The sequence below is a fragment of the Canis lupus genome, chromosome 25 (genome assembly GCF_011100685.1).
Source record: "Canis lupus familiaris isolate Mischka breed German Shepherd chromosome 25, alternate assembly UU_Cfam_GSD_1.0, whole genome shotgun sequence".
Taxonomy (NCBI): domain Eukaryota; kingdom Metazoa; phylum Chordata; class Mammalia; order Carnivora; family Canidae; genus Canis; species Canis lupus.
The window spans coordinates 25,469,941-25,497,821 of NC_049246.1; the positions used below are offsets into that span (position 1 = coordinate 25,469,941).

At 35.4% G+C, this 27,881-nt stretch overlaps 1 pseudogene; it reads left to right on the forward strand.

Moving 5' to 3' along the window:
* The first annotated feature begins 231 nt into the window (after positions 1-231).
* Positions 232-10,817, forward strand: LOC100687361 (annotated as a pseudogene).
* The last annotated feature ends 17,064 nt before the right edge of the window (positions 10,818-27,881 follow it).

The following is a 27,881-nucleotide window of genomic DNA, read 5'->3' on the forward strand; positions in this document are numbered from 1 at the left end:
CCAAGTCAGTGTGCTGTTGAAATCATTCCATTGATTGGAACAGGAGAAGCGTTAGGCTTGAAGGAGATCTTGACAGAAAAAATGAATGAGGATTCTTTCTTCCTTGGGCTAAGATAGAATCCCCACATTCTCGGCAAAAACCTGGCACACAGAGATTCCTAGAGGAAAATTTGACATCGGGGAAAGTTTATCCAATATGTGTCACCTTAGAAATAAAGAAAGAACTGGACTATGTCTTCTCTTGAAATTGGGAATATGCCTGGAGACTTGGGAACAGCAAAGGCTTCATCCTGCTACTCAGCAGGGGACTGGCAGCCTTTCTACCCCTGTACCACTAGCTCAGGGTTGTAAAAACTAACCAAGCTGCCCCCACTTGTTTACTCCTACCAACAGATCTAAAGGCTGATAGAGAAAATAACAAATCATCTAAGAGATTCTAACCGCCAGAGAAAGGAAGATCCAGTCAGCACAAACACATTTCATGCCAACAAAATAGAGTTGCTGCAAGACACAGAAAGCCACTTGAACAATTAACAAAAACCTTTAGGAAAACTCAAGTGAATCCCAATCACAAATGCTTTCTGGAGCTAAGCTAACAGGACTTCCCAAGTAAATACTTTAGTAAGTAAACTGAAAGATAGTGTGAACCCACTCACAGATTTAGAAAATCTAGCAGAAGAAATGTCTCAAAGGACAGAGTGAAGATATAAAGCTACACAAGTTATGGTAGGGAAAAAAAAAAAACTTCAAGCAACACGCCATTTAGAGAGTAGATACAATAAAAATAACAAAAAAGATTGGAATTCCTTAATAAAATATGATAGAGCTTAAGAGATAATAACAAATATAAAAAGAAATCTCTTAATGAGTTGAATAAAGAATTAAATTATCAGATTGATGAGACTCACTGAGCTTTAAGCAGGTTGGGAAAGAAAAAAAAAGCTAAGCATAATTTAAGTTAACGAGTAATTGATAAATTTAAAATCGAGAAAAATACCACAAGCCTTCAGCTAGATTCTAATGCAAAAATCTAAATTAACAATTAGAAAAAAAGAAGAATCCAGCAATTTAGCTAAGGGGGAAAAAGTACTCTGTAACTAAGTGGAGTTTGTAGCAAGAAGACAAGAATCTTTTGATATAAGAAAATATGCTTAAAAAAAGAAAATATGCTAACATAATCAAGTATTAACAAATTTAAGAAATAAAACATGATTACTAATGGAGTTTGTCAAATTTGATAAAATTTCTAAATTTCAAAAATAAAAATAGTATGAGTGTATAAAATTTGAATGCAATAAATATTGTCAAACATACTGCCCAAAATATTATGGTAAATGTTAAAGCATTACAGCATTTTAATAATATTCAGAAATTAAGCCATTATTATTCTACAGTGCTTTGCAGACTTTTGTAATTGTAGTAAAGCATTTGGAATAATGAAATGACTCATATGAAACTCAAAACTTAGAAAGCTCATAGAAATAAGAATATTTAGTCTATTCTAAATATAAGAAAATATAGTCTATTTGGTCTATTTATATAATGTCAAGGAGGGAAAATTCCTGTCCCCTTCACGGTGCTTCTAGCTGGACTAAGACCCAAGTTGACATAAGACAGATTAACAGGAGAAAATAAAATTTAATAGCATATAGGAATGTACATAGTAATGGAAATTCCAAAGCCAGGCAAAACGAGATATATATGTCATTCTAAACTAAGCAGAAGGAGGTAGGGATCTGGGTCTTCAAAACAAAGGAATGCAATCCTCAGCAAGAATGAAAAAGTGTAAATGTTTAGTACGCAAATGTTTGCTGGGCTACTCAGAAACCATGAGACAGAGAGGACTTGGATCAAACTGGCCTTGCTTGGTTCCTCCCTGCCTGCTATATCTAATTTATATCCTAAGGTAGCTATCTATCTATGGTGCTAGCTCTCTTCCCAGAGCAGGTCCTCTATCTAAATCCTTTTAGGCAATTGAGGGATGGCAAAGAGCTTTTCCTGAATCTACTGGGTCTTGATTGCTTTAATCTCAAAATAATCATTATGCTAAAGCAGTATATTTTGGGGATACCTGTCTTGAACCACTTCCCTAAGATAAATATATTTAGGTTTAAATGGAGAGAGGGAAATGGCGACATATAAGTGGGAAAAAAATGCACTTAATGCTTCCCTAATTTATGTATTTTTTATGGAATTATATTTGATGTGCACAAGGTAGAGAAATAAATAATTTGGCAAGCTTTTCCATAATGACTAGGGCTTAGAAATCCTGGCACACACTGTTTGGGAGATGGTCTTGGCAAATTATAACTGAATTAAACATTTTTAGGCCAGGTTTTCTGTGGGCTACCAACACAAGAGTTTTTCTCATATTCTTTGAATTACGTAAAAAGTGCTGACATGAATCAAAGTAGTTTTTACTATATGTACAATTTTGTCAGAATTTCGTTCCCTCATATTTATTGCTATTTAAAAATTTAAGACTTATTATGTTAGATAGGCAATATTTATGAGTGAATTCTATGACTAATGAACAATACATTTTGTTTTATGGGTTACCGTCAGAAATTTTGATTTGTAAATAATGACTTAGCCTCATTCTGTGTAGTGTTTAGGAAAATAAAGAAGAGCTATAAAAAATAAAATTATTAATTGATGTAATGTGTTCTTTCATTTTTGAAGTTAAAGAACATCTATTACAAATTTAACTTTTTAGCCCCTATTATCAAAATTATCCTCAGAATATTATGTTTTTTATCTGTAATACTAACATAAAACACAGAAGTATCTTATCTAAAGATACTATTTAAAGTCTATCTGAATAAGTTATGTACATTGTGTATTTTCTTTTGAACTGATTTTTCTATGAATTACATAAATTTGCTTCCAAAGCATTTAATCATATTTTTATTACAAAAGATTTTCCCTAGTCAGATTACAAATTAGTATAGTTGGTTTCTTTCTCTTCTTTTTTCTTCTTTCTTTCTTTCCTTCTTTTTTTTCTTTTTTTAGAGAGAGAGAATGAACATGTGCAGAGTGTAGGGATGGGCAGAAGGAGAGGGAGAGAGAGAATCTTAAGCAGGCTGTATGCCCAATGTGGAACCCGACTTTGGGCAAGATCCCATGAGCTTGAGATCATGACTTGAGCTGAAATCAAGGGGTGGATTTAACCGACTGAGCTGCCCAGGTGCCCCTATTCATCCTTTTATTTGTCTTATAATAGAATGTTCCAGATACTAATGTCCTCAAAGGTATTAATCAGTATATTAATTGAAAAGTACTATAATATCAGAAAAATTATGATACTTTGCATTACAAACACTTAAATGAATCTCATACTCTTAAATGTTCTGTTTTGTATATGGTACATGATCTAGTTGGGGGATAATGTGATTCGTTAAATTTATGTATAATTTTGTGTCTAATTTGTCTAAAACTACACTCATTTCTTTTTCTCTAAGCATGGAAGTTAGGGTGGCTGATTTTTTTCTTTTAGTCACCACACTCTACAATACATTCACAGGACTCATTTATAACTGGAAGTTTGTACCTTTTGACCACCTATCCATATTTTGCCCATCCCCTAACCCTAACTCCTGGCAACCACCAATCTATTCTCTGTATCTATGAGTTTTGTTTTGTTTTTAGTTTCCTAAAGAGATCAGAGGATTAGTCTTTCTCTGTCTCACTTATTTTACTTAGTATAATGCCCTCAAGATCCATTCATGCTAGTAATGGAAGATTTCCTTCTATTTTTATGATATTCTTGTATTTCTATTTCTATTATATTTCTAAATATTTCATATTTTTTCTTTACATGTCCATTTATCAGTGGACACTTAAGTTGTTTCTCTAACTTGGCTATTTACTATGGTAAATAGTCCTGCTATGAACATGGGGAGTGCAGATATCTCTTTGACATGGTGTTTTCATTTCCTTTGGGTAAATATCCAGAAGTGGAATTGCTAGATCATAGAATAGTTCTACTTTTAATTTTTTTGAGGAACCTCCACACCGTTTTCCATACTGGCTGCATCAGTTTACATTCCCACCAACAGCACAGCACAAATGTTCCCTCTCTTGCACATCCTTGTTAACACTTGTCACTTCTTGTCTTTTTAATGGTAGTCATTTAATAGGAGTGAGGTGATTACTCACTGTGGTTCTGATTTGCATTTTCCTGATAATAAGTAGTGGTGAGCCCCTTTTCATGTATTGGGATTACTTTTTACTTGAAACTGGAACAGTTGCAGTTTCAATAGCCTTCACAAATTTTTTATTTTGAAAAAAGAAATTCTTAGCTGTTTAATTGATAAATTTTATTTCGACACCACCATTCATCTATCCACTCAATATATTTGTGTGTCCCTTCTCTATACCGTATGCTTGCATCAACTTTAAAATTGTTGTATTTCAAATTTTTTTTATTTTCATGCTTGTTTCTTCAACTAAACCAGGAAGACCTTTAAAGATATCTTCTGTTGGTCTATATCACAGTCTTAAAACTTACTAAAGTACTTGACACAGAACATGGACTAGAGGGCCATTTAGAATTGATAAATTAATTAAATATATATTTTAATAACAATTGATGTAGCATCTTTTTTGTTAAGTTGGGATTTTTATCCAGGGAGATTGACTTGCCTTCATTTAATTGTGACAGGACTGATGAATGGCTATTTTCATGCCAAAAGATATTTTTCATACTAAACAGATACCAACAAAAAAGATGTTTCAGAATTCAGTACCCAAAATAAATGAAACAGCTTTCATGCCATGTATACAAACAAATGTTTCTTAGGAGCAGTTTCAAATCTGTGGTCACAATGATTAGAATTCTGTTTGTTTACAAAGCATTTTTATTAGTCATTTTCTGGATGTTTTTGAAATTTTACCTATCTGGAGTATTTAATATGCATTTTTACTTTCTTTTGCCCTGAAGGAAAAAACTTAGAAGTGTAAATATTTTAAAAGTATGAATTTTTAACACCTTATAGATTCTTTATTTGTGTCCTAGAAATATGATTTAATATGAGAAAGAAATTTATTTGCTAAGATGCAAGAATTTTAGGACAACTTCAAGAGGAAAAATATATTTTTGAGATTGGCTAAAACTGGCCTGAATTCAGGTACCAGCATGGGCACCTACTCTCCTTGTTACCTTGGCAAAAGTCCTGGCTCTTACTTATTAGCTTTGGTGACTTATCTATACAATAAACATCATAATTTGTTTCATACATTCTTCTTTACTCTTTAGTCCCTCTAAAAACAGTCTGACTTCTTTTGAGTTCCTTTTGAAAATTCCATTGTTTTTATCTGAAAAATTTGTAAGTCTATACTATTTGATTTTATCCACTTATAAAACAACATTCTAATATTTGAAGATATTTATATTTTACTAACTTTTAAAATAACAGCTTTATTGGGATATAATTTACATTTGTACCATAAAAATTTGTCTCTTTAAAAATGTACATTTCAGTGTTTTTTTTAAGTGTATTCAAATAACTATGCAATTATTATTGGTATCTGGTTTTAGAAGATTTTAATTATGAAAAAAAATCCATTAACAGCCATGTCTCATTACTCTCCTGTCTCCAGCCCCTGAGTATGACTAATAGACTTTCTATCTTCATCGACCACCCTATTCTAAACAGTTCATATAAATGGAATCATACAGCAGGTGGTCTTGTATGACTATTTCTTTCATTAACATAATGTGTTTCAGATTTGTTGTCATACATTGATCTTGATTACTTAAATTAGTTTGATGCCTAATAAACATAAGTACTTACAGTTCTATTTGTTCTTTAATTCATTAGATTTTTTTTAGAGCTTTTAGGTTCACAGCAAAATTGAGCAAAGGTACAAATATTTCTCATATGCCTCCAGGCCTACACACACACTGCCTCCTCCATCATCAATATTGTCAGTTTGGTACATTTGTTACAATTGATGTGCCTACATTTGAACATTATCACCCCAAGTCCATAGTTTACATTAGGGTTCACCCTTAGTGTTTACATTCTATGGTTTATACAAATGTAAAGGGCATGCTTCCACTAATAAAGTATCATATGGAATAGTTTTGCTGCCCTAAAAATATTCTGTGCTCTACTCGTTCACCCCTATCTCCCCAACTAACCCAAGACAACTGCTGATCTTTTTACTGTCTCATAGTTTTAGCCTGGACTAGAATGTCAAATAGAATCATGCAGTTTGTAGCCTTTTCAGATTGGTCTTTTTCACTTAGTAATATACATTTAAGGTTGCTTCCTGGCTTAGTAGCATAGTTCTTTTTAGCACTGAGTAATATTCCATTCTCTGGAAGTACATAGTATATTTACCCCTTCACCTGCTGTTTCAATTTCATTGATTTCTGCTCCAGTTTTTATTATTGCTTTTGTTTTGTTTTACTTGGGATTTAAATTATTCTTCTTTCATAAAGTGAAAGCATAGATAATTGATTTTACATCTTGTTTCTTTCCTGATATATTCATTCAATGCTGCAATTTTCCTTATAAGTACTACTTTTGCTACATCCCACAAATTTTAATAAAGTATGTTTCAATTTTTATTTAGTTCAAAATATTTTAATTTTTCTTGAGATTTCTTCTTTGAGCCATATGCTATTTAAAAGTATGTTGTTTAATCTCCACATATTTGGGGATTTTCCAGCTGTCTTTTTGTTACTCATTTCTAGTTTAATTCCCTTGGGATATGAGAGTAGACATTGCATAATTCCTATAATTTTAAATTTATTAAGACGTGTTTTATGGCCCAGAATGTGTTCTATCTTCATTCTTGCTTCGGCAGCACATACACAGAATGTGTTCTATCTTAGAAATTGCTTCATGAGAAACTTGAGAAGAATGTGTATTCTACTGATGTTGGATCAGTACATTGTACAATGGAGGTATACATTATATCCAGTTGATTCATGATGATATTGAATTCAGTTATGTCCTTACTTATTTTCTCCCTGATCTATCCATTTCTGATAGGGGTGTGTTGAAGCCTCCAATCCAAAAATATTTGGTTGAATTGAAATGATGAAACAACTGTAAATAGGCCTTTAGTAATGTGATGGTAAGGTATGAGCCTCTGGACTGCAATCTTCACAATGTTTCCCCATTTTTTTTCTTTTTACCCGTTTGGTGGTATAGGATGGCTAGAAAGGACCAGAGTTGGGTATTTCTCTTTCATCAGGTCATTTTTAAAAATATTTAAGTAATCTCTACACCCAATGTGGGGCTCAAACTCATGACCCTGAGATAAGAGGAACACACTCTTCTGACTAAGTGAGCCAAGCACACTTCCTCTCAGGTTATTTAGGCTCTGATAAAACACAGAAGCTTAGGCTTTGCTTAAATAGTTTCTCCTAGGGCATATATTAGAATAGAATGCTTTGGTGTATTTCAAAATGGTTCCTTTTCCTCTCCCCCTGCAGTAAGCAGGAAGAGATTTTTCTCTGATACTTATTGTAATAAACTGGTAGAGCTCCAGGTCGTAAAACTCACAAAAGCATGGGGCCCCTCCTAGGACTCTGAGCCCCCTGAAGTTTTTACCTCTCAGACTTATTCACCCAGAGCCTTCAGCAATTCATTATTTATAGTGCAGGATTTGCTTCCCTGTGATGATTTCTGCTCATGAGTTCCTACTCTAGTGACTAGTGAACTAAGATTCTTTATATTTGTCTGTTGGTTTCTCCAGCTTGAGGGGTATTGGCTTGCTCTGTGGCATCACTTCTCTCTTTCAGGTCTAAGAAAAATTATTAGTAGTTCAGCTTCCTACTTGTTAGCATGAAGTGACAACTTCCAAGTTTCTTACCTGCTGGACCAGAAACCTCATTTCTTATAGTTTCATTTAAAAAGCCTAATCTGTTTTGTTTTGTTTTTAATTTTTTAGGTTTTCACAGCTTTGGGGATTTCTTGGCCTTTTTAACTCCCACATATTTTGACCTATAGAGAGGACTTCAATTGAGCCTAAACTGTATTCATTTTAATATAGGCATATTTAAAACATTTTAGAAAACAGTAGGGTCTATGTACATGTATAAGTGAATACTAAGAAAAAAAGTTATTAAAAGTTATATAAATTAAATGATGAATTAGCTTCATTTCAGTTCTTTAATATACTTAGCTCTGTCTTGCCTAAAGAATATAAATTTGCTCTTGCCTTAAATTGAATATTCAATGCTCTGCATGGTTAACTTTTCTTATTCTTTATGTTTCAAGTTAAATAATCCCCAAAAAAGGCTTCCCTAACATATGTAAAGCAGTCCACCATACCTATTATTTTCTATCACATTACTCACTTCATTCACTTAATAGGTAATGATTATCTACTTACTAACTTTTTTTTATATTTCTTCCCCTAAGATAATTTCCAAGGGGTAAATATCCCTTTTGACTTTCCACTTGCATTTCTCTGTGTCCTAAGACACAAAAACAAGACAACTAAAAATATAGGAAGAAAAATTGTCACAGAGGAGTCATGGCAAGGAAAAAGAGTGGCAGAGGAAGCTCCAGGAGACCTAGCAGCCAAGGGAAAACTTAAGTACCAAAAAATCAAGCCTTATCTAAAACCAAGAGTAGTTGCCTGAATCCTCCACCTTTTTATTAAAAAAGAGATTTACTTTTTTAGAAAGAGAGAGAGAGCACAGAGGGGAGGAGAAGCAGAAGAAGAGGGAGAGAGAGAATCCCAAGCAGAATCCCCACTGAAAGTGGACCCCCCAATGCAGAGCTTGAGCCCAGAACCATGAGATCATGACCCAAGCCAAAATCAGGAGTTGGACACCTAACCAACTGAGTCATCCTGGTGTCCCTGAATCTTCCAATTCCTAAATCTACTGTTATACCCAAAAAGGATGTTACCAATCATGTTGCTTTGCCTATTAAAGCTATAGGACCCATCATTTTTAAACTCTAGCCTGGACCTGCCTATATCACAGGATCCCAGAGGCCAATGTTGGAGCCACCAAAGCTTTTGGGCAAAAGGCTGCCTTCAGGATATACTTTTTTCTTTTAAATCAAACTGTAAGCCTTCTAGCAATAGTTAACAACAGCATGAAGATAGATCATCCACTACTGGAAAACTGTCTAGAAAAACCATGGGGTTACTTAAAATATAGAAATTGAAAACTGAAAAGAAGCAGGTAGCAGATCAAGGAAATGCTAAATGTGCAGACTTTGTGGACAAAAACTATGTTGAAAATGAATCCTTGGATAGCTTTCCAAACTATATGAACAAAGAGAACTTACCCAAATCTTACCAGACTCTGAAAGGAAGCCAAATCCTAAATTGTGGACAATAGGTAAGCTGAATACTAACTCTTATCATCAAACCAAGAGCAGTTTGGCTCATAAACAGGCCCTGGAGAATAGAGCTGTTCTGAAAGACAGAGCTAATAAACAATTTATTGGAGAAACACAAATTAGGATTCCACTAGTGGTCACAGCAACTCTCTAGAGGAACAAATCTTTCAAGACTGGGAGAAAAACTCCCAAAAGCAATTCCTTCTCAATATGTTCAGACCCTTAGTAGACCTTAAGCATCAAAGAAATCAGTGGTCAAGGACATAAAGGATATAAAGGTTAATAAAGATAAATATGAAAAACCAAATGAAACTAAATTATAGTCATACACTCTTACTAAGCAGAATGTAAAACGAACCCCTGTGTGTTTCTGAAAAGCTATAACAGACATCCAAACACAGCAAGATCAGAAATCCACTCAATCTTGTTTTACATCTTGGACATCATATGCACTTCAAGAATCAAAAGCCATAAGCCAAAGGCCTAATTTGATGGTTGGCAGTTTTAATTCAGTCATTTCAAGCACCCCTAACACAACAACAAATGGAACCAATGGGAACAAATGCAGTAACAACTATCAACAAAAAGCATGAACTTTGGACTCCATGTTGAAGACAGCTCCCAAAAGCAAGCTGGTAACACAACCATAAATGGAAGTAGAGTCCCAAATGGGACACAAACTAATCCAAATATTAAGAATATCACAGCAGAAGATCGAAGGAAACAACTGGAAGACTTGTAGAAATCTAAGGGGAAAATCTATAAACGGCCTCCTGTGGAATTTAAAACAAAAAAGGAAAAATAAAGCAAATGTTTATTTCATTATGGAAAAGAATGGAAAAAATGAAGAAAAGAAAGTACACTTGCTTGAACTGTCCAATAAAATTAACAACACACTCACAGAATGTCTGTAGCACATTGAAGAGTATGTACTTTCCAATGAAATATTTACCACATTGTCCGGTATTCCTGAGGCCAAGATATTTGCGAAATTCTGGAACTCCAAAGCAAAGTTGTTGGCAAGTCAAGTCACTTTGGTTTTATTGGGCTGTACAAAGAGGCCATTGGAAACAGGGCAGTACCAATACAAGAGTTGTAAAAAAGTTGTTCTTAATATTCTGCAAGACCCAAACAGAATCACGGAAGGATGATTCTGTTACCTCTGACTCTTTAGTTGTGGAAATGGATATAGCATCAATAGAGCTGAACAATAAGATAGAATTTGAAAAGTGTTGTCTTTAAAAGAGAGAGAACAGGTTATAGCAACACCCCAAATAACTAAGGCAGAAAAGGATAATCATCCTGGTATCAGGTTACAGATCATCCCAATCTCTAGAGTCCAAGACCTGAAGCTCATCACTCCTATATGGTGTTGGTAAAGGACTGAGCAAATTATGTCCCTGCTCTCCAAAAATGCTGTAGGAACACGATTTAGTAGTGGCTTCTCTTAATGAACTATTAGAAGTGGGAGAAACACTTTTAGTGTTTTATATTCTGTAAAAATAAGGCTTTGCCTTAAAATCCTTGAGTCATAATTTCTCAGTGTCTTTTTTAAAGGTGTTTCAGAGCATCCATAAAATAAGAAATCCCCTTGTCCAGGTGACCTGGGGAAAACTATATAATGGATGGGCAGATTATGGGCTCTCAGAATTTAGTAATTCACTGGGCTTACTCAAATTTAATAACACCATGAGACTGTCTTTGGTTTATTTAAGACTATAGTTTGCCATAGTTTTATAGCATACATAAACTTTAAACTATTGAGTATTAATTTATCCCACAAGTATGACAAAAATTTTCACTTTGTTGATCTACTTTACTCTCAATATAGTTCTTTTTTTATATCAGAAATTTGGTGCCACAGTACAATAGACTTTCCTTCCAGAATCTTCCTTAGAGAGAGGGCAAGTCCTTCCAGTCTGGAGGAACTGTGCTTAGAAGCTAGCCTTTCCCTACTAGATGCCATGTGACAGACCATCTGGTCAAATGCCCTCATTTTACCCAGTTGATGCTAGCTGTGCCTTTACTCAGAGATTGCAAATGACTTTTACATGTGACTTTGACTTCTGTCACAGTGTCTCTGTAGATGAGAGGCAATTCATGAGCTGTCTATGCTAGGGCTCCTCTAATGAAACACAGTTCTGAATTGGGATAGTCATCTAGCTTTTTATATCCAATTCTGATTTTGCATTTGTTATATTTATAATTATAAATTATGTAAATTATGCATTTGTTATATATTTATAATTATACATTCCCTAAAACAAAAGGAAGCAAACGAGAAAGGAGAAGAGGGGACACTTACTTCTTCACTTTAATTCTTTGCTCTGCTATGGGACACCTGGCCTGAGAAGACAGTACAAGCCTCAGAGATTATTACAGACTGCCTTTCCTTCATCCTGGGCAACTGCTCTTGGAAAGGTAAAATCAGAATCATTATATAAATACAGTATATAGAAAAACCTAGTCAACGTATTTTGAATTTTAAATTTTTAGCTTTTTAAATATTGAAGTATTATCTAAAACAAAATAAATTTTGTTTAAAAAAAAGACAGTGAAAAATACAGAGACAGAGAGGATGAGGAATAGACAGACAGAGAAGGGAAATAGATGTTTTTCCATAATGTAAGATCTTAAAAATTTGAGAGCATGGATCAGAGATGACATTTATGCTAATGGATGGAGACAGGATGGCATATTTGGCAGCATTCCTGGTCTAGTCAATGAGGTCCTCAACATTAGCAGTCAGTAATAATTGGTATAGACCTTAGCACCAAGGTCAGGCCCCAGGGCAGATGTTTAAATCTGTGGTGGTCGCCGATGGAGTTGTCTTTCTGGTAGGTACTGATGGCATAGTTGACACTTTAGCGATAGCAATAACTGGCATATTCAGAGAGCAAAAAAAAGAAAGACAAAATGCTAAAAATCATGCTGTAGTCATGGTGACAACTAACTTCTTGGAGCATCGACACTTCAGGAACCTCTCAAAATTAGGTAGGAGGAAATTGAGGAAGACTGGATTTCCTGAAGAGTAAATAGGAACACGCAGTGTCAGAGAAATTTTATTTTGTGGACTTGTTTTTTATCTTCTTTTATTGCTAGACTAAAGAAGTCTAACAAATAAAGGTTTCCTTCTGTAAATAATCTTATTTGCTCATTTAAGAAAGAAATCAGGAGACAAAAAGAAAAATCATCACCTTGATCTAAGGAATTTCTGTATACAAGAAAATACAAAAATCTGAAACAAGTAGCTGTATCTCTCTCTTTTTTCTGCCATATAAATTGGGAAAAAGAATATAGATGTTCAGAATAATTAAATTGTTTACAATGCACGTTGAGTTCAAAACCAAGTTCCTCAGTGCTCAATATAAAAAAAAAAAAAAACTATTGTGGAAAATATTATTCTCCCACCTTTCCAAATGTTCATATTCTAGTCATGCTACATAAACTTGTCCCCCAGTAAAAAGAACATATAGACACTTGACTTGAGTGTCTTAATTTTTCTGCAGCATAAAATGAAATTTATAATAATCCAAAATCAACCTTGGCATTTTTCTTGTTGTCTCCTCTGCTAAACAATGGCCTATTGGTGGTTACTCATGTTTGCTATACCAGTTTTCCATATTTGTGACAAAGAGGTCTTAGCTTGGTCACAGACTTTCAAAAATAGGTTCATATTGGCTATTGCTCTTTTTTTTGTTTGTTTTTCTCTTTTCCTTACTTTGCTTAAATACCCGTGGTGAATAATGATATGGGGAGTTTGCTTGTGTCTTACTGTAATCTATAGCACAATGGCTTTAATACAGTTAGCATGATCTGCCATTTCTCCCTACAAATAATTACTTCAACATTATTTGATGCTCATACATTATCTTTGAGGCTTTGAATCCCATGATTTGAACCATGTGTTTCATCCATGGTTGTGGGTCTAGGTTGTGTTAAAATTGTGTAACTTCTTAGAAGCTGGAAAAACCTTAGGACAATATCAAATAAAATTACATTTTCTCTTTATAAATGGACATTAAAAATCAAATTTATTGTTAAAATTTGACATTTAACCAAAAGGAAATTCAATTTGGAAGTAGTTACAGGGCATTTCTCAAATGAAAGATGAGATTTGAGGTCAAAAGTGAAGACTATGCCTTTTATTTTTTCAGTCATTTTCTTTTTCCCAATGCTTCTCTGGGTAAATCAGGTGCTTATTATAGTCATTATTGAATCCTCTCCAATTTATGGTATTATGTATTTCTTATTCTCATAAAACTGTCTGTAAAAATAGGTTTTTCTATATCTAGAAAATAAGAAATTTACAAATCTGCAAACCAGGACCTATAAAATAATATTTCTTATTCAAAAAGATCTCATAAATTGTATATGTGACAGATATTTTATTTATTTTCTTTCCTCTCAGGTACACTCACATATAAATATGAATCTTACAACTTTTTCCCTCAAAAGCTTTAGTATGATATTAATATATAAATGATTTCAAATTTTAGAGAAAATATAGCAGCATTAATATTATGAATGTGAGGACAAGGCAACATAAATATGAAAAGAAATAAATAAATGACTATTTATGTGTTTAACCACATCTTTTAGGATAATAGGTTTAGTCACAATAAAATTTAAATAAGTAATCATATATTATTTCAGAGCTGTTTTAGTCTGAGAATTGTGGTGTATTCCATTTACAGTAAGCTGTTTTCTTAATAAACTGAAAGAAATATTATATGTTTTTTCTTCTCAATCAAAAGAAAATGATGGATCTTAAGAGAAATATAAAACACAAACTGTAAAACATGACCTGTAAGCCTTGCTCCTGGAGTTCAAAGTTGAGAAAATTACGTTCGTACAGTAACAGTACTATCTGCCTGAGATGACTTGCCTCAAGTGGAGATTTGTTTCTTTCTTTCTTTTTTTAACATTAAAAAAAGATTTATTTATTTATTTCATAGAGATAGAGAGAGCATGACTGGGTAAGAAGCAGAGGGAGAGGGATGGAGAAACCCAAGCAGACTCCATGCTGAGTGCAGAGACTGATACAAGTCTTCATTCCCAGACCCATGAGATCATGACCTGAGCTGAAACCAAGAGTCGGATACTTAACTGACTGCATCACCCAAGCACCCCCTCAAGTGAAGATTTCCACATATCTAATCTACAAACTGGTTAGGACACTGCATGGCAGCAAGCCAGGGTCTCCCACCCCTTAATGGACCACTGCTGATGAAAGTCTCCCACTCCCATGACCTGTGTTTGGGATAACTTAGTCTGAAAATGTGTTCACACAATTACTGGGCTTTGTTTGTTATACCTAAGTTACTCAGTAAGTTTTCTGTCTGTTTGATAAACCTTTTTCCTTAACCCTTTGATCTTTGTTCCCAGTGCTGCTCTTTGTGAAAACAACTTGATCATAAACTTCAAACCAGTTAAATTGCCTCAAATCACTTGAAATACAATGCATACTTCCAGATTTTTACCCAACTCTCTGAGCAAGTCTTTTTCTAGATTTTTCTTTCATGTTTTCAGACATTTATTGACAAGAAAAAATGTTCATGACAATTCGTTAAATAGAAACTGTAAGTCATAAGAGTATATGTTTGGACTGAATATTTGTATCTCCCCACCCCCTAACCAAAATTCATATGCTGAAGCCCAGACCCACAATGTGGTGGTTTTGGAAGTGAGGTTTTGGGAGGCAATTAGGTTTAGATGAAGTCATGAGGCTAGGCCCCCATGATGGGACTTGTGTCCTTATAAGAAGAGAAAGAGACACCAGAGCTCTGTTTCTGACATGTAGAAATACAGCAAGAAGGTGACCATCTACAAAGCAGGAAAAGGGTTCTCACCAGGAATTGAATTTGCCAGCACCTAGATCTTGGACTTCTTAGTCCTTAGAATTGTGAGAAATAAGTGTTGTTTAGGTTACCTGATCTGTGTTATTTTGTCACAGTAGTCTAAGCTAACTTAGAATGCATAGTGAGTTCCCATGTTCTCCCATTGTTTTTTTACATGAATCTTCATCTAGGATGCCTAGATTAGAATCGCCTCTGAATTCCAACAGTTTAATCCACTGGTTCCTTGTATGACTGATTCAATCTCTTCTCCAAAATGTTTTTAAAAACTAGGAAATCTATGCTTTTTTAGGACTTATTTCAAAGACATATGCACTTAGCTAATATAAAATCAGGATATTTACATCATGGTGGGAAGCACCTTAATCTTAGCAGGTACTGGATAAGCTATAAAAATATGAACCGACATTGACTGTGTATGTTTCAGGCACTGAGTTAAAATTTCACATACCTTATATAATTCAATCAATAACCCTCAAGGGGGTCACCAATATTATTTCCATAATATAGAAGAGGAAATTGCAACTTGGAGAAGTTAAGGGCAAGACAACAGACCCCAAATGGGGTTGCTAATACTAAGCCCCATATCACTAAACTAATACTTAATTACAGTTTTGGTTGTAATGGAATCTTAAGCCAGTCAATCAGGTATTGTCTGATCAGTATTAGTTAGAAAATCTGCCTGTTATACACCTGCCATCATCTAAGGAAAAGTAACCTTGCAATAACCAACCACTTTTTTTTGCCTAATATAACTTCTTTGTTCCTGCTCCCTTCTGCCTATAAAAGATTTTCATTTTGTATAGATCTTTGGAGTTTCTTTCTATCAGCTAGATTGGATGCTTCCTGATTTGTGTATCATTGAATAAAGTCAATAATATCTTTCAAATTTACTTAGTTGAATTTTGTTTTTTTAAGACAGAGGTTATGTTACTTATTTATGGTCAAACAGCAGAGAGCAGATCTGACTCAGCCCCAATGCCTATCTGATTCCAAAGGCAATATTCTTGCCTATATCATGTTGACTTTTGTGTATTGAATGTTAATTATTAATTTTATCCACCTCTGAAAGTGGTGAGGTAAAGAATATGACCTCATTTCTTATTTCTTTGGACATGGTGTATTCCCTATATCTGAGTATATTTTAGAGTCATTTGAGGTTAATTTTTCTTTTTCTGTTTTAAAATTATATTGAATGTTCATGACAGTCTAGAGCTTATTAGTCAGGCCGTAAGAACTATGGTGCTAATGAGTTTCAGTTTCAGGTAGGTATTTTGCTAGCCTTGGCTAGCCATTCACAGACACATTTAATTGGTTTTCAGGAGCTTTGAGGATTGAGTCCGTCACCAAAAATAGAAACAAAACAAAACAAAAACAAAAGCTAGTGCTGTAGTGTATGATTGGTGGTTCACATGACTTCATGAATCAAATTTAATTTTATTTTAAATAATAAATACTTGAATTGCAGTAATATGTAGTAAGTTATTTATGTTTATCATAAGGTTTTAAAATAAATAGTATCTCAACATAATCTTTGTATGACACATCATGAAATATTAATAATAAATTGAGACTATAAAGACACGAATATTGTCACGATTTTGCAAGTGATTTTTAAAACTTAAAAATCTGAAAGTTAATTGGTTAGGAGTAGAACATGCCATTTCACTGGCCGAGTGCCTTGAGAAAATTTCTTCATGTTGGAAAGGTAATTTGAAAGCCCAAATTTGCTTACTATACTTTATTGATTTTAATTTTTATATAAAATTTTACAATCCATAATTTGTCTATAAGACTTAAGAAACCAAGGCTACCTGCTTAAGAGAATTCATGATTTTAATTCTTAGGTTATAAATGAGAATAAACTATGCAGCCAGAGACTAGATTATTCCCAGGTCTACTCTCATCTAGGTGAGGCCTTGGAACCAGTACTTATCAATAAAATGTGAGTTAAAGTGTGATAGCAGATAGTTCTTCATGTTTCTCTTACATTTCTGTGAGTCTTGTGAACAGAGGCATTGACTACATTCTGTTTAGGGCAACATTTTTAAGGATAGTTGCATAGTAAAATGGCCCCAGAAAATAGAAATAATGTCTCCTTCTGGAGAAAGTGGCAAGCTCACTTACAGCCTTGGAAAATGAAGACAGTGTCTACCTGTGGAGCATAGGGCATAGAAGTACTAAAATAATAATAAAAATAATAATAACAATATTTCCTTGGAAGCAGAGGATGGACATGATTATACCTATTACCAAAAATTCTAGTTCTGTAAGCTCAGAGATTTTCTATTATAAAATAACCCACTGTGTGTTCAGGTATCTGCCCTTCTTTATTTTGCCCTGTAGAGTTCAAGGCTTGGACACAGGCAAAAAAAAAAAAAAAAAAAAAAAAAGCTGACACTGCCTTGTATACTACTGCGTAACTAATAAATTGTCTTTTGTGTCTGACTTCAGAGTCTTGTGTTTTCCAAAAGCATTCGGAAATGCTGACCATGAAGCTGTGGTCAGTGCAGGGAAGGGAAAGAACAAAACAAAACAAACCTCTTTAGCTATCCTCCTAAGTTCAAAGTCTGGGGCCCTGAGATCAAACTGATAAAAGAGAGTTTAACAGGAGGAAAAAAAACACATTTAATAATTTATGTGCAGATGGGAGTTCACAAAGAAATATGACTCCAGAAGGTGGCCTGAATTTGGTGCCTTGTATACTATCCCAAAGGGTGACAAAGTGTGAGGAGGATGTTAGACAAAGCAATAGAGGATTGAAGCCTCTTGAGGAGGGAGTAAATTATGGAAAGGTGATGAGGAACATATGGTAAACAAGAGTTTTCCAGTAAGGTTTGTTATGCAGAGTCTGAACTAATAGGAGGCCAGTCATCTCAGATGATTAAGTGTCCCTCTGGTAAGAGTTGTTCTCCTCTTCCTGGTACAGGAGAAGATGCATTTACAAATTTGAATTTACTTTATAAATGCAAAATTCCTTTACGAAAAATATTGCTCTGTTTAGAGCTTTTCCTGTGTCTGCTTTTCAATTGCCTTCAGCTGAAAATAAGTCTTATGTGAAAGTTGTATATTTTAGGGTTGCATATTCTGGTCCCCTTCACAGGTTAGCTGGCAAGTAGGGTAAAAACTCAAACTCTTCACAGTTCTTGATGGTTTTGGCTCTGAAGATGGGATGCTGACAGAGACATGGATTTTTGGAAGAGGAAAGACAAAAGCCCCGCGTTCTGGGATCAGTGAAAAGAGAAAACTACCCAATGGGTGTTGTCATCCAAGTGTTGAATGGGGGAAGGGAATAATGGGCAGCACTTGCTCTGCCTGGTAATGGAAGTTAAAGGCTGACTAGTGAAAAATATGTTTGAAACAAATGGCACAAATGGTACCTTGGTCAAGCAAGCAGAGGAAGAGGTATTATCAGGGCAAGCAGAGGAAGAGGTATTATCAAGAAGATGGGGCCAGCCCGGGTGGCTCAATGGTTTAATGCTGCCGTCAGCCCAGGGCCTGATCCTGGAGACCGGGGATCAAGTCCCGCATCAGGATCCCTGCATGGAGCCTGCTTCTTCCTCTGCCTGTGTCTCTGCCCCTCTCTGTCTCTCATGAATAAATAAAATCTTAAAAAAAAAAAAAGAAGAAGAAGAAGAAGATGGGGTGGCTTCTCCACAGCTTCATCTGAAAGGTCATTTATTATGGTTACTGATCCAGTTTCTCAGCTGAAATAATGTTGGCAATGAGTACCTTGCAATGCAATTTGGAACTTTACGTGTACTGAAAGCATTAGAATTTATTTGGTTGAGCCATGAGTGACTGCTGAAAGTGAAAACAAATGTGCTTTGGTCACTAATGAGGAACCACTCTCACCCTCTTCACTCATCTGACTCATTCTTCTATTCCAGTTTCATCTGCTTTAAGGATAAAGTGGTAGAGCCAAGATCTTTCTGATCCCAAGGAGGACTGAAGACCATAAACACTTTGAACTTTGGGATAGGGAGGATTTCAAACCTTTATCACTATGTTGGATCCAGTACCCAAAGAGATTATGTACTCACTTCCATGGGGAAAGGAGTACCCAAATATAGCTGGAACAGTTTAGCTAGGGTTCATAACAGGTGAGAGATGCCAATGTGACCTTGTATTTTTTTGTCTTCTTCTACCTCTAATGTAGCGGGAAGTGATATATTTTATGTTTCACTTTTTATCCCAGTAGTGTCAGGGAGATGCTCCCAGGAGTCAATGTAGAGAAGTGCTTCTGCCTTTAATGTACTGCAATCCCACCAACCTCTTTGAATTTCAGTGACTGATCATTTTGATAACTGGAACCTATAGTGGGTTGAACTGTATCCTTCCAAAAGATATGTTGAAATTCTAACTACCAGTACTAGTGAATGTTACCTTATTTGGAACTAGGAGCTTTGTAGATATAATCAATTTTAGATGAGATCATAGAGAATTAGGGTTGTCTTAATCCAATGGCTGGTGTCCTTCTAAGAAGTACATTTGGGCACAAACACATGGAGAGGGAAACACCACATGAAGTCCCAAGGCACATAAGGAAATGGGCCCTGTAATGGTAGAGGTTGAGGCTGGAGTGACACAGAAGCAAACCAAGGAATAAAAAGTCCTTCTGACGACCACCAGAAAGAAGGGAGAGGCAAGGAAGGAGCTTTCTCTAGAGCCTTCTGGGGGAGGTATAGCCCTGCTAAATATCTTGATTTCAGGCTACTAGGTTCTAGAACTATGAGAGAAGTAGTTTCTTTTGTTCTAAGCCACTCAGATTGTGGTACTTTGTTATGACAGTCCTAGGGAACTAATATATAGCCTTTGGTTTCCACCTAGAATTGCAACATGCAATTTTGAGTTCATCACCTCCCTGATATGACTATCAGGAACAGACCCTTTGAAAGGCAGCTACTACTTGCTACTGACTTTTTTCAAAACTAAATACCTGATTTATGGAGTCATTGTGACTGTCCTATCTGATATTTTCATTTTAGGGTGGTTCAACTCAGCCTTGGTGATCAAAAAGAGAGAAAGGACCTAACAGACCTTACTTGTTAAATAGAAATGGTACATTCTAGAACAAAGCCAGCCTTTTTTTTTTTTTTTTTTCACTAGAATCTGTTTTACATTTAAAAAGTGGCAGCTGTTTCTTTGGGGAAAACATAATATCCCACTCTATGGCCTAAAGCAAAATTGCTAGCTCAGTGGGACTCACAGTTCTGAGAGATTTCCCTAAATGCCTGATCCTGGATCACTAAAGGTATCCACTGGGTTACTAGACTATTCAACTTTTCTAACTATGCAGAAACAAAAGCATTGATGGTCACTCCACTGAGTATGTAAAAATAAAGGCTCTTGTCTTATCTTTGACCAATACCCTCTTTAGTACATTTTTTAAATATATAATTTTTCTGAATCATTAACCACTGCAAATAACCTAGCTATTTGGTATGCCATTTTAAACATTGCAACCTGATAGATTAAAGACATCCTTCTCTGGGATTATGAATGATAGAAACAAACTGCAGTTACTGTTTAGACTCCCTAGTTCACACATTTAAATATTTGTGAAAAGTGCTTGTTTTCTGATAATACCAACTAGAATCAATGATGGGCTTATTAGATAAGGTATTTAATGAACATACTATCCATAGCAACTGATATTACTAAACATTGGAATAACCTTTTCAAAAACTGACTCAAAACATTTCTGACTCTGCATCTTGTACCTCTTTCTGATTTCCCATACCTTGGAAATATAAATTAGTCAACAAATGCAGCTATCTCAAGAAAGTCAATATGTCCTCTTGGGTGCTTCTTAGGTAATGACCAGGATGAAAATGGTGGAGGTTAGTAGACTTAACTTGAAAATTCAGTACTATGCCTTGACCATCTCAGGGTATGAAACTTCTTTCTTTCCCCCCAACAATAACTCCAGCCTGGCCTGGTTGGTGCAGTTTTCTGTTGGCCAGGTTGCCACAGAATGACCCATATGTGACCTTTTTGAGAATGTAATGGATTTCTTTCTTTTTTTTTTTTTTTAAGATTTTATTTATTTATTCATGAAAGACACACACACACACACAGAGAGAGAGAGAGAAGCAGAGACACAAGGCAGAGGGAGAAGCAGGCTCCATGCAGGGAGCCTGACGTGGGACTTGATCCCAGGTCTCCAGGATCACACCCTGGGCTGAAGGCAGCACTAAACCGCTGAGCCACCCGGGCTGCCCTGTAATGGATTTGTTTAAGTTTTACAAAAATTTCCTTGTACTTCTTGTATATGAATTTTCCAGACAAAAGGTTTGTGCTTAAGTAGAAGATGATTGAGAGAGGGAAAAAAATGCAGGTTGTAGCTAACTGGGATTTGGGATGACCTCAAATGTAGGGTAGCTTCCCAGGATTCTCACCTTTCAATGTATATGGTGAAGAAAGTTCAGCAAAACTGTCTTCTGATGTCAGAGGAAAAGCAAAATTGTAAGTGATGAACTTGTTTGTTTAGGAAAAAGATTTCCAAGCACAGTAATGAAGGGTTACTTCTGCTTATAGTATATGGTTTTTTTCCTCTGCTTATAGTAAAATGCAGAAGAAAGAAACTGAGGCTAAAACTGCTAAACAAAAAGGAATCAGAACTTGATGAATTTGGAAATTCTCGCCATATAAAATGGCAAAAGATGCAAAATTCAGACATCACTTCAGAATTCTTGGCTTAGGGGAAAAAGTCAAGGATGGTAGCTGTATAAACCTTTGCTAAAACTTCAGAAAAAATACAAAGAGCATTCATTCATACAAAGCACCCTTTCAAGAGATTAAGGGTGTGTCTCATTGATCCTCTTAATCAAACCACAGGGCCTCCAGGAGGCTTAGAGCATTGACCCTTATCTATCACAGCAGAAAACTAAAACATAGAAAGGATTAATTTGGAAAAATCTGTGGAGGTGAATTTTGTCAAATGAAGCTAACCCCATTGAAATCAAAGGGAGACCTAGAAAGTTTTGAGAAGTTTATTTAAAAAAAAAAAAAAGAAAGAAAAGAAAAGCTCATAAGAAAACCCCTAAAACCTCTGCTTATTGGACTGAAAGTGACAGAGTATAAAATAAAAGGCAGTTGTCGGATCTCCAAAATTCTACTGGCAGGAAACAGACTGATAAAATTATTCAGCTTCAGAAGTGTCCTACCTTCCATAAAAAAAAGGAGAAATCCAGAGAGTGCAGCTGACATGGAGGGTTATCCTCAGATCTTGAAAACTAATCAAGAAATGCCAAACATTGGTCCAGCTGTATTTCAGATCTGCTGTGCCAATGACCCCTTTCTGACTGGAACTGCTGAAAGGTAGCAAAATATCTCACAGCCCAAAATAATGCCTCTTGGCATAAGAATTAGTTTGAGCTGGTTATTTTGAGAAACTGCAGGCACAGAAGCTGTGAAAGGAGAGTAGATTTTGTAAATAAAGAAAATCTATATTTATATGAACAATTTACATTTAAAAAGGGGACCTGTGGTAGAGATAGAGCTATTATCAGCAATAACTTGTTCATCTGAGAGACTTGTACTTTGGAAAGAAATACCTTAGATCCCCAGATACAGGGAGAAGAAAGAACATTGATTTTTTTTTTTTTTTTCAGCTTTCTGACTACCCAAGAAGACTTCCTTATGGGAGAAAAATGACCCATTATATGCTATGTGATGGTTAATTTTATTTGTTAACCTGTGGCAAAAGGATGATCAGATAGCTGGTAATACATTCTTTCTGGGTGTGTCTGTCAGGATATCTATAAGAAATCATCATTTGAATCAGTAAATTGAGTAAAGAAGATTGCCCTCACCATGCAGGTGGACATCATCCAACCCACTGAGGGCCAGTAGAACAAAAGATGGATAAAGGGCAAGTTCACTCTCTCCAGTTGAACTAAATCATTCATTGTCTCTGCCCTCAGACATCAGTGCTCTTGATTCTGGCCCCACTATAAGACTGGAACTTACAGGATTGTCTTCCCTAGTTGTTAGGCTTTTGGGCTTGGACTGGATTTACATCCCCAGCTTTTCTGGGCTTCGAACTTGCAGATGATAGATCATGGGACAACTCAGCCTCCATAATCACAGAGGCCAATCTCTCATAATAAATCTCTTCTTATCGTTTCTGTTTTGAGTCTGTCTCTTTGGAGACCTTGACTAATATATTCTCTCACAAACAGTTTGAAGCTTCTTTAATTTTAATACTGCTGGATCAATAATTTATCACTACTAAATGGCTCAAACACAATTTGATCATCTATCTCATTGATAACTCTATTGGGACAGCAGAGGGTAGCTCTAGCTCCTCCACCTTCCATACAAGGCAAATATCATCACCTCCAAATATCTTTTCAATCTCCATTGCTACAGCTATAACTCATTCATTCCATGAGACAAATGATTGCATATGGATAGTGACATGGACAACAAGACAGGTTTGACTGACTGCTTTCAAGTAGTCCTTCCAAAAATCAATAACTGACTAAATTATTCAAGATGAATAGTAAATCCTAAGGCCATGTCAGAGGTCTCACAAGCCAGGCCCCCAGAAAGATGTAGGTACCTGAGAAAGGGCTACCAATAGTTGCAAACAAGCCTCTTATTCTAAAGCATAATTTGTAACCTATGACTACATTTTTTTGTATAGAAATTAGTTATTAACTTGCCTTTCACCCTAACTTATATTTACTTATACTTTAATGGTAATTATTAGGAAAATTCAAAGTGTTTTTGAGAACATTGCCATTAGATCAGGTAGTCATTGAATTAGGTCAATTTCCCTACAATGGGAATCAGACGTTTAGAAAAGGTCATACAGTATATGTGCTCACTTCAGCTGGCATGATGCCATTTGGGCTTTAGAAACATTCAAGTCAGTCTTAATTCACAAGCTAGAATTGCCTTAGACTTTATCCTTAAGAACCAGAGTAGTCTATATGATCACATAACCTACTGGATTGATGTCATGGGCCAATTTCAATGAAGAACTTTGAAAAAGCCACCTGGCTTTCTAAGGTAGATCTTATTGGTTCATGAGACTTATTCTGCTGGGACATTACAAGGCATGCTTGAGATTAATATTGTAGATAGACCACATCTGGCTTCTTGGAGTCCTATTGATAATAGCCTTAACTAAAGGCTATACAAGAAAAATGAAGGACTTTGCCATATTTTTTGAGTAGCTAATGGAATAGCATAATCTAATCAGAAATTTTATTAAAAACCAAGATGATGTCAAAAGGATGGATGGATATTTTGGTGAAACAATTCTCTTCAGGATCTCTTAGGTCTCCATGTCTTACAAGCAAAGACACTGAATATTGTTTCCTTGAGCAATCTTCAGGAATGTATGCATAGAAATAGTATCTCCCTCAGGACACAGTATGCATACTCACTGCCTCCTATAATAAAGTTAATATTCCCCTCAGAGCAAACAACAGGCATGTGTCTTGCCCATTGCTAAATATTCACATTCCCTAAACTTAGGGTTCCTCTCCAGTAGAATGTAACTCACTCTATGTGCAAATATTATCTGGTCCTCGTGGTATCACCATATTAATATGAGGACTCAAGAGTATAGGAGCAAAATATATATTGATACTCTGGTTACTGCTGTTGGGGTAAGTAATAAACTATCCTTTGTTTCGGAGTGAGAAATTTCATGTCTTCTGCAGTATCCATGAAATTGAGGTAGTCTAACTTGTTAAATTGCAAGTAAGGTAAATTCTGACTTTTTATAGTTCTTGACAAAATCCTATGTACCACTTTTGGGCCAACACAAAGGAGAAAATCATATGTATGCTCTGTGCCCACTCAATGCACCCCCTACCATTTTTACTTTTATTGACCAGAACCATACACTGAAATGAACTGTTTCTCTGATTTGCTTCATAGAAGACAGCCTTCTGCATAATAGAAAAAACTAGTAGTTCTGATAGATAAGAGAAAAAAATTCTTTTCAATATGCTAACTCACTGAAATGTTGGGGTTTATTTGTTAGAATGCTGGGATGTGTGGATTAATTTTATCAAGAATGACAGATTAACAAATGTGAGTGGCCAGACAGGATACACATAAGGTCTTCTGAAAATGTTCATGAAAACCAGCTGTAGATGAGTGCCTAAGGCAGTTCATCTTAGTAGGCAGCAGAAGGGGTGATTCTGTTTACTCACCTGCCAAGTTATATAAGCTGCACTTTTAAGGCATAAAAATCCCATACCCCCCAAATTTCTTTTGAAGCTTAGCACCTTGCCTTTGCTAGATCCCGGAACATGATTCTAGAACCTAATGAGTAATGAAGGACTTGTCTAACATTGATTGAGTTCCCCCCCAGAAAACTCTGTTTCTGCAGGTCTAGTTTATATGCTGTCTAGATATTCACCTTTTTTCATTTTTTATTTCACACATCCTTACAATTACTCTATTTAACATAGAAATAATACTGGATGAGGGGTTCTACTGCAACTAATCATAGACATATATGGCAATTTATCAATAGCTGAGCAACAAACTAAGAAACAATATTTCAGGATAGAATTGTTGGATAACTATTATTATGTTACAAATATTTAGTAAAATCATTGCTTGCCATAATATGGAAAGTGGACCAAGATTTCACTGGATCTGTAGCTCTTGGGAAAATTGATTCTGAAAATTAAAAGCATTAGTATAGTTGGTAGTGTTATTATTATTATTATTATTTTATTATTATTATTATTATTATACATTTAGACTAGGATTCTAAGAAATAAGTTCATGCAAGAATTATCCATTTTGAGAGCTAAAATAAGAGGGAATAAAGAATTTATCATTTAGCAAGATTGGGAGAATCCAATCCAATTTTGCAAGGGGAAAATAAGACTAAAAACAAATTAAAGACAACAAAGGCCTAGTAAGATTATTTTAATACAAGTGACTCAATACTGAAGTAAAGATAATGTATGGATTTAACTTTCCCTTTTAATTCTATTATTTTAGATGGCCTCAGGATAGCCACCGTTAAATGAGAGTAGAAGGTGTGGGAGAGAAAAACCAAGAGATAAGACAAACTGGGAAAGTATTCTTTTTAAACGTGACATTTTATTTATTTAATTAATTACTTTTTGAGAAAATGGAGTGAGGTAGGGGGAGAAGGAGAAAAAATCCCAACCAGGCTCCATGCCCAGTGCAGAGCCTGACATGTAGCTCAATTTCACGACCCTGAGACAATGCCTGAGTGGAAACCAAGAGTCTGATGCTTAACCGAATGTACCACCCAGAAGCCCCAGAAAATATTTCTGAAAAAAGATTTTGGTATGGCTCTATGTACCTACAACTGACTAAAAGGAAAATGTGCCCAAGTTGCAGGTAAATTTATTGCCAAAGAAAACAAATCCCTGGCACAGAAAACTTTTGATATTTGTTAAAATGTCATTCCTTAAACCACCATCAGATCCCCAAACTTGCCTAAGCAGAAAGCAGACTGCCAAAACTCTACAACCATCCTGGACTGTATAACACTAACACCCACCTCACCTGTATCTAAGCAGGAACTCCAACTAGAAAAAACTATGCAGACTGCAGTCCAGGTTCATAAAGAACAATGTTCTGAGTTGTTGGCTTCAAAGAACAGAATAGGGGTCTAATCAAATAACTTCCACTGCTGCCAGAGCAGGTCTTCATGGTGCCCTCATACAGGATTACATCTTTCATGTGTTTTCCCATTCTTCCTTTTTCTGAATGTTCAGGTGTTTATGTTTTTTTATTTTGTTTTATTATTTTTTAAAAATTATTTATTTATTTATTTATTTATTTATTTATTTATTTATTTATTTATTTATTCATGAGAGCCAGAGAGAGGCAAAGACAGGCAGAGAGAGAAACAGGCTCCCTAAGGAGACCACGATGTGGGACTCAATCCCAGGACCTGGGAGATATGACTGAGCCTAAGGCAGATGTTCGACCACTGAGCCATGAAACAAGTTATCCCATGTTTTTGTTTTTTTTTTTAAGATTTTATTTATTTATTTTAGAGAGATGGAGAGAGAGAGTGCATGCGTGTGTATGTGTGTGTGTGTGTGTGTATTTTGGGGTGGGTTGGGGGGAACAGAGAGAGAGAGACAAGCAGACTCTGTGCTGAGTGCAGAGCCCGACTAGGGGCTTGATCTCACATCCTAATGATCATCACTTGAGCCAAAACCAAGAGTCCGATGCCCAATCAACTGAGCCACCCAAGCACCCTTGTTCAAGTGTTTTTATTATGAATGTCTTGTTCTTGATCCTTAACTGTAAAATGAATGGGCATATACTGTCTTCTATATAATGGGACATAAAACCACATGTGTATCTGACAGCAAGGTCCTGGATTTTGAGCAGAGATCTCTGAGGCCTTGGGGACTGTGTGACCCAAAATTTAGAAGCAGTCTGAGTGAAGGAAAGCAAGGTACAGATGGATACATTAGTGAGAAAAAGAATTTTACTGTGCTAAGCCACCAAAATTGGAGATTTCTTATAGTGTTACCCTATTTGGTGATCTCAAGCTCGGGTTCATTTTCCTCACCTAAATAGTCTTTTTAGACATTTTTTTAAATTAGTCACTTCTCCCATTACATTTTAACATCATAAATGTACTGTATCTCTTTTTGTACTATATGCACATCTGGATTTTATATACATAGAGTAGGATTCACCCACCCTCTATTCACAGAAAACCAGTTTTTGT